Raw genomic sequence first — 15559 nt, forward strand, 5'->3', positions numbered from 1 at the left:
TCTTTTGCACTAGAAGCATGATATGATTGCAATCGCCTCACGCTAACCACTTTCTCTATTCTGCATTTCAAGCTTCTTTGCACTCTAGTCTTCTTTCTTTCTCTTCCCGCTAAAACTCTGTAGAACCAATTGAACATTTCGTGCAGGGCATTGCTCTTTTTCCTCCCACCTCCATGCCTTGTATTTTTAAATACACTGCTTTTTCTTGATAGTGTGAGTGCTCCATTTCTTGGCTACTCCAGATGCCCAATGAGCCGAATGTGTCGAGAAAAAATGAGCTATGAGCAAAAAGAATATGCTGCAAAAATATAAACCTTTAGTTCAAACATTGATGTTTTTTTATTCCAAAGACAAAGTGTTCAACCCACCATGTAATGTGTTATGTGTGTCTCCCCCCAGGCATCCACCATTTGCGTTGTGAAAATATTGATTACAAACTTTAAAGTGGATATCTCAGCAGAAGTTAGATTTGCTTTTTCAAGCAAACGAAAAATATCATCTACAGACTGTCACACACGAGCACACTTAATTCCTAGGGTTGCTTCGTTACCTCTGTAGGTGGTAATGTCACACACCTTTTTTCACAATTGAAACTCATTAGGACTTTGAGAGTTAGAATAGTCTGAAAGCATATGCCTAGATTTACTACCACCCATACATATTTTATTAGGATGATCCTGTGTACTTCCAGATGCCTTCCTATCCTTTGATAGCTCTGCACCGCCATGCAGGCCAACGCTTGATAGAGTGGATTCAAGTTCTCTGATACACTCTTCCCTTATTTCTGTAGGCTCCATATTCCAAGCATAATTAATATGGAGCATCAGCAACTTGTCAAAAATTCATAGACGGGCATGAAGAGTGCACACATGCACATTTATCAGACGAATCGGTAAAATAGGATCCCAATTTGGATCATCCATGTCTCAATTAGGGTTACACTCTGGTTACAACTGAGGATACCTTGAAACCATTATTGGAGTGCTTTACCCACTGTTTGTATAGTGGTCACATCTTTTGCAGAATTGACTGCAGCTTTGCCACCCTTACCCTTACCCTTACCTTTCGCAGCGTTGACTGTAGCTTTGCCACCCTTACCCTTACCCTTGCCCTTAGTTTCTAATGAGACTTTACTGTGGCAGCAATAAATGCATGGAAAGAGGGTCATTGCACCTTGCTTGCATCCTAATATACACTTGAGAGTTTTCAAGTCTCTTGTCAAATGCCACTCCACTTGGAACGTACCCAGACCTGAAACTTGTAATCATTGTCCTTCTTGTTGTTGCCGAATGATGTCAACGATTGGGGTGTGATTAAAATACCATTTGAGAGACTCATGTGTCTCATGTGGGAGATGAAAAGCTACCAACCACCAAATATTCTTCTCGAATTGAACACCTAACATTTGTTTCCCTTCTCGCTGGCATTTAGCTCAACATCAACGCCCACCAAGGCTCTGTTCATAAGCGTAACTCTTACCCTTTCAAGCCGTTGACCTTTGACAATCTGACACTCATCAAGCTTTATCACAAATATAACTTTTCCATCACACTCTTTCTGTGTCAACCCATAAAATCTGATCATTGACTCCTAGAGCTTCAACAAGTCAACATAGACATTATTGAACTCGTTGTAACGAAAAAAAATTGTTCTCTTCTAGTGGCAAGACATCCTCCACATATTGAAATCCACTCAACAAGCTTGCAACATCATTATTGGCACACCTTTTTGCGATGCTAACACTGTAAGGCATTGGAAACAACCTAAACAAACCTTTTTCTCTGTGACCTAGTGTGACAAGCCTATATAAAGCTTCGTAGGCCTTGAAACTTATTCTTGCGCTGTCACACACCTCCATCATCTCTTGAGGTGAAACAATGTTCTTCAGCTCACCGAACTTCTGGCACAAAAATTTAGCAATGCCAGCATTGGATGGATCATCCAATAGCTCCACCAACTCCTTTGGTTTGATGATCTGCTGCAGCAAAGTATGTCCGATTGTTTCAGAATTGGACTCGATTCCCATCATCGTCCGAGCCAAGTTCCTACATATTGAAATAATATTACAACCACCTACAAAAAATGTACGAAATTAGAAGCTTGCATTTGTATTCCTATCGAGTTTGACGTATACGTTTCTTTTGAGCTCCACCACTTGAAGATAGCATAGACATCGCATATCTCTTACGCTTGCGGATGTGATAGCCCAATGGAATATGTGTGAGATGATCGATTCGCCGGCGCATATTACGTGCAGTGTGTTGTAGCTGAACATAATTGTCTAGACGACACTCTTGCTCCATTTTTTGATGCTCTATCTTTGTATAATAAGCTTTGACATCTCGTCATTAAGCTGCTTTGTCTTCTCATTGGCTTCCTCTCTGACTTGCTGAATGTCTTTCACGTACTTCTCTTGCAATGGCAGCACAGAGATGTTTTCTTGCTTCCCTTTCATTGAAAAAAGCTGAATGTAATCTCAGCAGTAGCCAAACAGTCCGTCTCTCCCATCTCCAATAAATCGCAGTAGCTCAGTGACATTATAGAAAGGCAATGATGCATTGGTCATTGGATCACTAGGGTAAATATGGCCATCAATCCATAAGTTGATTGCCTTGCATCCATGGTTCCATAGCTGGTCTCCAGCATTGGGATTAGATGTGCCAAGTCGCACAGTTTCATACTCTACTCTAAATCAATGTTTAATCAATGTCGTTTTGATTTGTTAGTAATGTCTTGTAGTGGTAGGGGATTGAATGACATTGTGTTATCAAGCAAATTAGTGAGAATGTGTAATGGTGACTGCTACAAGCAGGTGAAGGTGGCTATGGAGGAAAGAAGTGGAGAGTACTCGGAGTTAAGCTGAGAAAAAGATTATGTTGTGGAGGGAAGAAAGAGAGGGAGTGTAGATCAATCTCCTTTGAATTTGAATTGTTGATCATGACTGTAGAGAGAGAAATGTTGCAGCACACAGAGGTAATGGAGTTTTCCATTGCACTCAGCTGGAGCTGGGGAGTGGGAGAAGCATGAGAGAGAGAGAGAGAGAGAGAGAGAGAGAGAGGAAGAGAGAGTGGGAGAGAGGACAGATTTGTAACCTGGGATAGTGAAGAATGTTCCTTAATGATTGGAAGAGGAAGTGACATGAGAGAAAAGGGGAGAGAGAGAGAGAATGCAATGAGAGAATGTGAAATTTAATTTTCTGGCAGAAAGGGGGCTAAAAAGTGCCTCCTTTAATGAGTTCTAAGTGAGAGAGAGTCTTTTTTCTGTTAGAGAGAGAAGAGGGGTGGGAATCATTTGAAATTCATTTACCCCCCTCTCTTTTGGGTTACTAAATAAACTATTTTCAAATTCAAAATATGGAAATGACTTTTTTTAAAGTTTCAGCATAGGCCTTTTTGTTCTCTCTTTTAGGCTTGATCAAACTTGGCTTAAGCTTTAAGCATTCCCTTAAATTGCCAAATAAAGAGGCCCTCCTATACCCCATTCACTTCCGAATGCTTACTCCACTTGTATAGACAATCTTTGATACTTGCTAGATTCTTATTAGACTTCTAATTCCACCTTTAGGCTTGTGATAGAGGATAAAGATGATGTGAAGTTTGATGGTCTTGTATCATCATCATACTCGCCATAGGTTGACTCCGTGTCTGCATCTTCATCCTCTTTTTTTTTCTGCTGCATGAAAAGTTGGCCACCACCTTGGCTTTGCACACACTCTTTGTCTAATTTTGAGATTTTGGTATCAGCAACCTGACTGCAATCTACTACTTTTTCATTCACAATCTCAGTAAGAACATACTCCTTTACCTCTTTATGCTGCTCTGGAAACCCGACATTTGCTACCTCTTTAGCACCCCGACTCTTTAGCACCCCGACATTTGCTACCTCTTTAGCACCCCGACTCTCTTCAACAAGAGGCTTATCCTTGTTGAGAAGCTCGTCCACCACTGGCACAGGCACATCATAAACTGGAGACCTCCAAGGAACATAACCAACCATAGGCCTTATCTCAACAGGCTCCGCACTTCGAACAATTGGCACCTCCTTTGGTTGAACCATAGAACACTCTGCAATCTTCCCAACAGGCACATAATCAATAGGCTTCAACAAGCCCAGCTCTAGCTTCTGCTTCATTTTTTTGCTCTTCACTTTGGCCAAATACTCATAGGTATCCGCTCCACACTCCACCTTTTCCTTGATCTTTGGATGCAAGCACTCAAGAAACTTCAACAACTTCAGGTATAGGTTGCCTTTGACCCTAGTAGCAACCTCCAATTGCTTCCAACATGCTTCAAATTGCTCAAGAAAAATGGAAAATTCTTTACTTACATCCTGATGCACCGCCTTCAACCTAGCACCGGCTTCTTCAGGAGAGATCGTTTGTCGAAATCGCTTCAAAAACTGCATTCGTAGCTCTCGCCATGAACTTCGATCACCATCACCTAAACCATTGAACCATGTCTTTGCTTGTCCTCACAGCAATAACGCTGACCATCTGCAGATTTTCTGCAACTGTCAATCTACGCATTGACATCATCCACAATTCAAAATCGGCTGCCCAATCCTCTGGATCTTCAATACCTATGAAAATGGGGCCAATGCTTGGCTTTTCCATCTCGATCAATTCACAACTACACTCTTTACTTTGACCATTTGCCAATCGTTTGGCAACTTCAAACTCTGCTTTCAGCTTCTACCAAGGAGCATCAGATAGCTCCTCAGTGGGGGTACCATTGATGGAAAGGGGGAACAAACCCAACACACTCCAAACTTGCCTCTCTATAGCCCAGGGATTAACCCGCACCCCTAACCACACAGAATCACACACACAGACACACTTTTCTCAAACGAACTCGCAAGTACACCCAAATCAATGCGCGCACACTAGTGCAGACCACAATCTACCTCACACCCATAAACACATCAATTTCTTGTTTCCCTTGCACACAATCACCTCTCTCTCTCTCTCTCTCTCTCTCTCTCTCTCTCTCTCTGTGTGTGTGTGTGTGTGCACATCACACCCTCGGGGGGACACACCTGCCTACACACACCCGGAAACACCGTGTAACAGAGCAGAAGAGAAGAGAGGAGAGGGGGAACAACATCAAAAGCAACACAACCAGAGATTACTTCTTCTTCAATTGATGGGCTATGGTGGAGAATACAACAAACAAAGCTCTCTCCCTCTCTGTTATGTCTGTCGCCCTCCCAAATATACCAGAGTACAAAAACTTAAATATCTATTAATCGGTGCATAATTTGTCTATGTGCGTGAGACACAAAAATGCTCAAACCCCCCCTTCCTTCTCCTACACGGCCAGTTTTTACAAAAAACCAGTTTTGTAAAATTTTTACAGAATGAGACTTTTTTGATCTCCCTCATGCAGAGGTGTGAAGTCTCTTCCACACTTTCCTTTCTTACTGACCACATGTCTTCCTCTACCCAAGTTGCCTTGCATGTCCTAAGAGCCTTTAAGACATATTTAGAAATTTTGGGAAAAATGTGTAATTTTGGGATGAAATTTTTGGGCACCATATTCTTGAGTGGTGATCGTATTGTGCTAGGTGGGTCCATTGGTGTCAACTTTGCTATGCTACATTGTTTCCAATGGTTGGGTATCTGACTCTACTAACTCGAAGAAAGTTGCATTGTGTTATGAATCAGGAGTATACAGAGAACTTCGAAAATTTTGATGCTAGAGTATATAAAGGAATGGGAAACATTCATATCTGATTGTAAAGTTAACATAAATGTAGCTAATACATCTTTGCATTGTACTAGAAGTAGAGGTAGAATTTGAAGAAACTTGGAGGGTCTTAGATGGTTAGCTATGGGGGTTGCCATGTTTGAATGTCACTTCTTTAAAAACTTGGTCTAGTTGTTCTGAAAAACTCAATTTTGGAGTGTGCTAGTTTGTGATAGAGAAAGCATTGTTATTTTACGTTGCAAAGTGAAAGACTAGGAGGTTTTCTTTTTCTAATTTGTATGCCCCAAGGAGTACTTATTCTACACAAAAAAATGCTAAAACTTGAGTTCTATTGGTTCTACATCTAGTTTATTAACACAACTCTTTTGAGATTGGTCGCTCTTTTCTTTCCCCTTTTGCAAGCATCGTGTTAGGCATGCTCCCCGCCCACCCCCCCCCTTCATGCCACTACATATCCTGTCCTCCACACCTTGTCTGCACTAAACCCAGCTCCTCCACACCTCTTAGCCTCGACACCTTCTCTTCGCTTGGCAATCTAAAGAGCTCCATGTAGAATTTTCCCCCTCCACACTTGCTCAAGTGTTGTTGAGAGCACCCTTTGTACAACGCTCCATCTAGAATCCCCCTCCACACCTCCTTCGCTACCTTGCAATATCCCTTTCCACATAACTTCAGTCCTTGTGCACCCATAGAGAGAGAGAGAGAGAGAGAGAGAGAGAGAGAGAGAGAGAGAGAGCATGGACAATATGGAATTTGGAGGCAAAAGTGAAGAGCATGTCACCACCATTCGCCTTTACCCCCCCCCCCCCCCCTTCCATCGCTATGGCAAGCCGATGCACAAAAAGAGTGGCTTGTTCTCGGCTACCTCTTGAGCTCCTAACTCGTAGCTTCATGAGCTGAAATATTTGCACGCAAAACAAGGCCATACATAGTCTCCATCTATTGCCCAATCATTGCGCAACCCTCCCTACGTTAGTTGGGAGCTTAAGAGTGTCTTCGAGCAAAAGAGGTCACCATGGCATCAACCAAGTCATCATCCTAAGCGGACTCACATTAAGGTGTTGCACGAGGTCACCATGCTTGGCACACAAAGGGGTGGGCGTGTAGAACCCAGGGCTACATGCAGAGGGAGTTGGAGAAGGATCTCACAAGGTGCAATAGAGGGCCAAGCTCAAAGGCTGAGCTAAGTCCACTCAAAAGCTATTGAGCAAGCCATGACTAACTAGGGAGGCCAATTGGAAGCGAAGGCCAATTCGAGAAGGGAGCCGAAGTAGGCTATGAGAGCACTACAAGAGATAGTGCAGAAGAAGCTACATGTAGAATGGGCCGAGTAGGTGAAGTCTCTTGGGAGCTACGTAAGAAAAGGGGCCAACTCAATGGGAATATTCTCTATCACTAGCGTTGAGAAGTAGCCCGCATGTAGTCCATGTTGTGGCTATGTTGACAATGAGCAAGACAGATCGTAGGGTACACACACAGGCCATGGCTACAGAAGCACATCAAAAAGAAAATCATCTATCTATCTCCGAAGTCGTATTGATGCATCAAACCTAGGCAAAAAAACATATGTCTTGCTCGTCCCTCATACGCATGGAATCTCTCTCTCTCTCTCTCTCTCTCTCTCTCTCTCTCTCTCTCTCTCTCTCTATCTATCTATCTATCTATATATATATATATATATCTCCACGTGCCACCTTCCCCCCTTTTTCCCTTGAAGCCGCTAAGAGTACCTTCTCAGATACGAATAAAAAAATGAACCCAAAATGGTGACTACAAACTAGTCAAGTTGAAACATTGAAACTTGAGCTAGCTAGCTAGAACACTCATTACAAAATCAAACAACCCAAAACCCAAAAGCTCATTACCTAGAGATGCTTAATGAGATTTACCTCATTACTTGTGATTGCAAACAGACTTTTTTGAGCTAAGCCAATCCACTAGAAAGTCTCACGTGCAGAAAAATCCATGAGCAATTTTTTTTGAAAATGAGAAGTTTCGCTTCGCTTGTGTCCCTACCAGGTGTGCATCGCACAAGAGCTTGGAGTCACCCTAGCTGGCTCCAACCCTTTGTATCTCCTTCACTACCAGTGCCCACTGCTTTCTGCTCCTCGTGCCGCCATTGTGTGCCTTTGCATTTGCAACATCTTGAAAAGAGTCGATGTCTTTGGGCTATTTCTTGAAATGTGTAGGGCATACTAGCCTTGATAACTCTTTTACAACCACAGGCAGCAAGTTGTCAGGGGAAATAAGGCTCGAGCTACAGTTCGAGCGAGCCATGGAAATAATGCCGTCAAAGTTGACGGATACGTCCGTCACGTTTGAAATCAAACGTTAGGTTTAATTTTTGAAACTAACGATGAAAAGCTGTGACGTGTGTCGTTGCTGTGCCGCTGTGAGCTTGCCATGAACTGTGGCATGCTATAGAACGTCTAAGCTCTCCATGTGACCTCGCCATAACCTGACCGTAGTGGCAGTGAAGAAGAGTTTTGCAAGCAATGATCTTGTATTTTGCACGGAAAGTGTTCACGTGTGGATGTCGACAGTACCCCGAGTCCATCGCCATTGTTGATGCTGTGTAGGATGCAACTGACTGGCCTGTACAAAGGAACAGAATGATTAAAATCTCCAAGCACAAGCAACAGTTCGAGAGTCAGATTTAGAAACAGGGAAGTCTCTCTCTCTCTCTCTCTCTCTCTCTCTCTCTCTCTGCATGCATCATGGGTAGTGAGAACACTAACGTCAAAAGCAAAAAGAGAGAGCCATTCGTTAGCTTCGGAATGAACTGAATGTTGCCGCCTTGAGGAGCCATGGACTGTCATCTCTCTCATTAGCACAATTTTGATTCTTCTACCTATGTCATGAGCTTTGCTTTGCTTCCTCTTCCATCAACCAGAAACGTGGACTGTTTTTGGTGCGCGCCCTCCATGAGCTGCGGCATGGACTGAGCGTCACCTTGAGGAGCCATGAATTGTTGCCTCTCTATCATGAAACTTAGCAGCCAAAAACCCTGGCTATTTTTGATGCATGCACCAAAGTAACTTGTAATTATGCTCCAGATGTTTTGTGAACCTTGCCTTTCAATGCCTCTTCTGTGAGCCTCTCACATTCAATGTCAACTGCGCACGCCCCATGTGCTTGTTACACATGCTCAAAGAGCCTAGCAAATCTTATCCAAGAGCTCTAGAGGCCCTTCATAATAAGGAGTCCTCATGTCACTTCTCTCTCTCTCTCTCTCTCGGACTCTCTCTCTCTCTCTCTCTCTCTCTCTCTCTCTCTCCATCCATGTGTCTCTAGCTCATCAAAGGCTTGAAGACTCACAAGCTACAATCTCTATGCCTAAAGTCTCTAGCTCATGAGGCTCGAGCTCAATGACATAGAAACTCAATTTCAAGCCTCCTAAGCTAGAGATTTTAGCAAAATTCTTTTCTAGCTACAAACCATTTGCAAAATTCTCTAGCACATGAGGCAGCTCAAGGTTAAGCTTAGGAGCCTCTTGAGATGAAGACACTTGCAATACACTTTTTGATTGAGCGATCGATCTATAGCTCTTGAGACTCGAACTTAAGTTCAAGCCTCATGACCTCGATGCTTAGTTTTCAAGCCTCATGAGCACTCTAGTATGACTCGTTCTAGATGAGCATTCAGCCTCTAGGTCCGGGGCTCAAACTTAAGTTCAAGCCTCATGACTTGGACACACAATTGTCAATCCTCATGAGCACTCGAGTAGAGTTCTTTCTACCTAGAGACTACCTGGAAGAGTTTGTATCTCACAAGGCTTGAATTAAGTGTTTACCTCGTGTGGCTTGAGATTAAGCTCAAGAGCTTCTTGAGACAAAGACACTTGCATTATTCTTTCTAGTTGAGCATTCAATCTATAGCTCCTGAGGCTCGAACTTAAGTTCGAGCCTCATGACCTAGAGTACAGCTAGTTTTCAAGCCTCGTGAGCACTCTGGTATGACTCGTTCTAGTTGAGCATTCTATCTCTAGATCCAAGGCTCGAGAGCCTCACAACTTGGCACTCAGTTTTCAATCCTCAAGAGCACTCTAGTAGAAATCTTTTTACCTAGATACTATCTAGACGAGTTTGTATCCCACAAGGCTTGAATTGAGTCTTTACCTCATGTGGCCCGAGCTTATGTTTGAGTCTTATGACCTAAAGACCCTATTTCTAAGCATCATGAATGATCTAGTATGACTCTTCCAAGCTGGAACCCATCTACAAGAATCATATCTCAATCTCCAGCTCATGAGGCTTGAACTTAATTTTGAACCTTATGATTAAGAGATTTGCTTTAAAAGCCTCATGAACACTCTAGTCGGCAGATTGTTTATAGCTATGAATCACCTACAAGAGTGTTGATCGTGGTCTCATGATCTAGAGATTTTTGCAAAACTCTTTCAAGTTGAAAGCCATCTTCAAAAGTCTCCAGGTCATGAGTCTCTTGACCCTCATGACTTAGAGACTCAATTATTAATCCTCATGAGAGGAATCTTTCTATTTAGGAACTATTTGCAAGACTATCTATAGCACTAAGCGTGAGAGCCTCATTAGCTAGAGGCTCTTGGAGAAGTCTTTCTATTTGAAATCCATCTTCTAAAGCCTCTACATTATAAGGCTCTTGACTCTTGAGCCTCATGACCTAGAGACTTGATATTCAAGCCTCATGACACTCTGGCAGGCTCGTGAGCCTCATGACCTAGAGACTCGATATTCAAACCTCATGAGAACTCTAGTAGGACTCATGAGCACTCTAGTAGTACTCACGAGCATTCTAATAGAACTCTTTCTAGCTTGGAATCATCTGCAAAAGTCTCTTATAATTCATTGATGAGTGAACTTAAGTTCAAGTCTCATGAGCTAGAGACCATTGCAAAACTCTTTCTAATTGATAGCAATCTTCATAAGTCCTTATGAGTGATCTACTAGTAGGATTCTTTCTAGCTAGAAACCACTATCCAAAGTCTCTACCTCACCATGTCAAAATTTATGTGATCCTCATCATTTAGAGACTTGTGAATTTAGCTCCAAGCTTGGTAATTTTTTCTTCATCTTGGTTTGTGGGTTGACAAGTTTGGTATAGGACTGTATAGTGAAGTTAAGAAATGCAATCTATGTATTGGCAAGTTTGATATTTGATGCTATTTGCAGATACATTTTTCATGTCTCCTCCAAAGTTTTGTTATCTCTCTTTGAAGGGACTCACTTTATTTTATGAGGATCACTAAGTACTAGCACTTGGATGGAGACTTTTTGGAATCACAATATGTAAAACATGCTAGATTCAGTTTTTTTTCTAGGAATAGAAGGTGATGCTAGAATACAAGACATATTATTTGAAATTGACAATTCAAGAAATTAGCCAAAAAAATAGAAATACCTCATATTAGGGCTACAGATGTACTAGGTTAGCCCCTTGATTATGAATTTTCTACATAACTAAAGGTACTTGTTAATATCTTTTTGTTCTTGATTTGTTATATTGGTGTTTCTAAACACCATCCTCATTTGAGATCCCCTCAACATGAAAATTGCTTTAGTAGGGTATGTAAACAAGTCCAATTTTGTTACTTTTCGGTTATCCCAGTTTTTAAAAATTGCAATCTTTGACAATGCTTTTGACTCCATTGGCATCTCTTTAGAAAAATGGGGCTTGAATAATTCCCAAAATTCCTAAATATGTGTTCTTTTCACATGTAAAAACCTTTTCTTCAAGCATCGAATCTCCACGCTTAGGCCTTCATAACCACATAAAACATACCCTTTCTAGATCTCCTTACTTCTAATGGGCCTTCATACTTGCTTTATCACCCATGCTGCACTTGTAAGCATACACATCATTGTATGCACCTTCTACTAGGGTTGACACACTTTGGATGTACCAGCGTCTCGGTTTTCCCATAAGAATGGAAAAACCTTATGTTTAGGACATGTGTGTAGCTATTTTAACATAAATAATAAGACATAATTAAACTTTTACATTTAAAAGACAGTTGGCTCCAGAAAAAGGAAAATGATAAGTACAAAAACAACTCAGTCTTAGAATTATCTTTGTACAATGTTTATATGAATGAAGCCTCATTCCAGTATACAGGTATCAGAAGTACTTCCCTTGCAATAGGTGTATGTGTAATCCTGTGTTGGACAGCTTCTAAAAGCCAAAAAAACCTTCCAAGATAAGATAGAGTCCTTACCTGCATCCATCCAAACAAGACAATATATATGTTAGCCTTGGATGTGTTTTACAATTATCGGTGGACTATACCAGTTGTCATCCATGTCCATCTTAAAAAAAAAAAAAAAACTTTTAAGCCTAGACCAAAGTATTCATAAAAAAATGTTTTATTTTTCCAAAGTTTGAAATATTATCCTATTTAGAAGGCCATAACTTCTTCTAATCCAAGTGAACAATCCCCCCTTTTTTTTCCAAATGCTCCATGTCCACTTACCATAAAGTAAAGGAGCCTAAGGAAGATTTCTATTTAGTAGCTCAAGAATATCAAACTAGTTTTTTGTTTATTTAAGATAGATGAAGTATACCCCTCAATTAGGGTTTATGGAACCCTCCTTTCAAAGTTTTTATATCACTTAGCTTCATTATACATCACGTGAGTAACCCAAGTGGTAGAGAACCCTTAGTGTAGACACGGTATCTAGCCAGACCGAATGCTCAACCATGAAGTAAAAGGAATAGATGCCTTTATGGGCCACCCTTTCTTTTAAACCAACTAAGTCCTAATCATGTGAATGCTAAAAATTTATAGCATCTCCTCATTAAAAAGCAACTAGTAATCAACCAAGTCTAGCAATAGTACGTAGCCAGGGGATCCCCCCAAAAAAACGCATCCCCGAACATCTATTATCCAAAAAAATATAGTGAACAATTGGGCACCACATTTTCATTTAGCCAGTAATTTTATGCGCCATGTATCAATTTAAGAAAAAGCAACTAGTACCATGAACAAATCCAAAACTAGTAAGCACTAGGGTAAATCCCCCGTTTTAAAAATAAAATAAAATTGTATGTACCAGTAGTTCATCAAAGAAATACTGGAGTATAGCACCGATAAGCCAAGCGATAGTAAATCCTTATAATGCATCCCCAATTACCTCAAACACACCAATGTTCAGTTATATGCAGCACAACAATAGCAAGATCATATCTTAGCATAAGAGTGCTAATTCACTCAACGTTTGCCACATACTGTCAAGCATATCCAACCCTCATAATGGGCCTTACGTGGCTAAGCAACAAGGAACAATACTCCACAATAGTGCATCCATTTGTTAAGCAGAGCCAACCATACATTGGTTCTTACAATGCTAAGCGGCAGGTTATGCCACCCAAGTAGTTTGCCAACTGCATGTTATGTACTGTCATTATTTAGCAAAACCAGTAAACACCAGGGTAGACCCCCCCTTTTTTTACCATATTTTCTTAAACAATATGCTCTTGCATTTTTTTATATGATGATGCTTATATTTAACGGAGTATAGTATGGACAAGCCATGCGGCAATAACCCCTTAAAATGTTTCAAAAAATATTTTAACCAAACTAATGAACAGTTTACAGAGAGCAGCCAGAAAATTTAGTAGCAAGATCATAGGTATGCCCCAAGAGTGTTTAAGCCACTTCACCATTTACCATATAATGTCACACATAGCCAACCTACATAATGGGCCTTACCAGACATAAGCAACGAGGAACAACACTCCTCAGTGGAGGTGACTCTAACTGTCAAGAAAAGCTTAACGACATAGTGGTCCTTACCAACCATCCACCATTTATCATGTTCTGCCAAGTAGAGCCAACCCAAACATTGGGCCTTACAGGCTTTAAGTGATAGTGCTTTACCATATCTTTTACATTATCCCAAGCCAAATAAGAAAGAAACGAACCCCTTGATACCAAGGTTAGTGGTTGTATAGAATTTGTGTCTGTTTATGTATGAAAATCCCCTCATTGTTGAACCATACTTAAAACAATTGCATTAAATACTACATTAAAACAAGACATCATAAAAGTGAGTATACATTTTGTGTATAGAATATGTCTTATCTTTGTCAACTACAACACTCTGCATCTAATAGTCAATATGATCTTTGATCATAACAATTTAACATCTTGTTGTTGTATCTGTATGCGTCCATTTCTTGGGATAAGCCTCCACTAAACCTACAAGGAGAAGGATCTAGCTACTACATGTATTCATACAAAAACATTCAGTTAGAACTAGCTATGTTTGTGTGTGTTGCATGTGTCGAGGAATCCCAAACTCCGAGCGAAATTTTTTGAGCGATGATAAAATCGAGCGAGTTAGTGAGAGGCGCTTTATCAAAACACACATAGCCAAGAGTTCCTGTAAGTCACTCATTTCTTCACTTGAGAGACTACATAATTGGCCCTAGACATCCTAAAGATGGTGGTTAAAGTTAAGAATAGATATATGCTAAGCAAGAGGTAGGTGCTACCAAGCCTGAAACTAAACTAGATAAATGTTCTTTCTTGTATTTTTTGATAGCAAGTAAAAGAAACCTTGTAACTTTTCCATTGCCCAAAGGAATTTTGTAAGTTTATGAAAATCAATTTTCCCAAACATTGGTCTAACATAGTTGACATGCTGCCTGCAGGCTTTCCTGTGCATCAACGCTCGACCTGGCATGCAACCCTCCCCCTGTTTACTTTTGCACTATATTTGAGTATTTTCCAACTCTTTGCTTAATTATAGTAGACCTTGGTATTTTTCAACTCTTTGCTCATGGGGTAACCTTATTAGCTGACTAGCGTGAATATTTTAGGGTGTTTCTCTCTCTCTCTCTCTCTCTCTCTCTCTCTCTCTCTCTCTCTCTCTCTCAGCTTGCTTCTGCAAAACCTGTGATGATGAATAGGTGGTAGTAAGCGTTTCCATGCCGGTGTGGCCTTATTAGAGAGGCAGGCTAAGATTGTTGTTGTGCGCAAGACACGATGAGACTTTGCTAGTTGTTGGCTAATATTGGTGAAAGATAGGGTGAGAATCGAAATCGCTAATGATAATTTTTTGTTGACAAGAGATGCAGTCGTTCCATCCATCTCTCTCTCTCTCTCTCTCTCATTGTATATTAAAAAAAAGAAAATTACCAAAATACCCCTCTAATTTGTGGAAATTCCCAAAATGCCCTTCAAATTTGTTGAATTTTCCAAAACACCCCTCAGCATGAGATTAAATTTCTTCAAAGATAAAAAGACTTGTAGCTTTTTGTAAGAAGACCAATTTTCTATAAATACAAGAATACATAAACTTTAGAGATGAATCGTTTCTATATTTTTAGACATAATTAACTTTTTTTGCTAGGTAACTTGTGACAAATTACATGCTAAGCATTCAAAAATAGATCTCAATTGTCAAAAAGAAAATAATAAAATCTTGAACAATCCGACCAAAATAGATACAAGGGTATTTTGAGAATTTTTGAAATTTGAAAGGTATTTTGGGAATCTCCACAAATTAGAGGGGCATTTTGGTAATTTTCCCTAGAAAAATCTCTTGTCTCCTAAAATATATTTGCCGAAAATCATCTACTCACATGTTAGCTAGATATATGTCCTAGTAGCAGACACACTTGCAAGTTCATACCTTACTTAGATTTATGAAATTTCGGTGGCATCTCCCCTGTATTTTGAATAAAATTTCAAAAAATCTCCAAAAATTTATGCCATCTCACCAAGAGACCCTCACAGGAGAATTAAGGTCCTAGTCACCTTACCATAATGCTTTAAAAAATCTATTCCCTTATGATAGTTTGAATTCCTGAAAGAATTATACTTCCAACGTATGCAACATAAAAAAGGTTCAAAGTAATGACTTAACACAGGC

The sequence above is a fragment of the Adiantum capillus-veneris genome, chromosome 7 (assembly GCF_014529385.1).
Source record: "Adiantum capillus-veneris isolate H3 chromosome 7, ASM1452938v2, whole genome shotgun sequence".
Taxonomy (NCBI): domain Eukaryota; kingdom Viridiplantae; phylum Streptophyta; class Polypodiopsida; order Polypodiales; family Pteridaceae; genus Adiantum; species Adiantum capillus-veneris.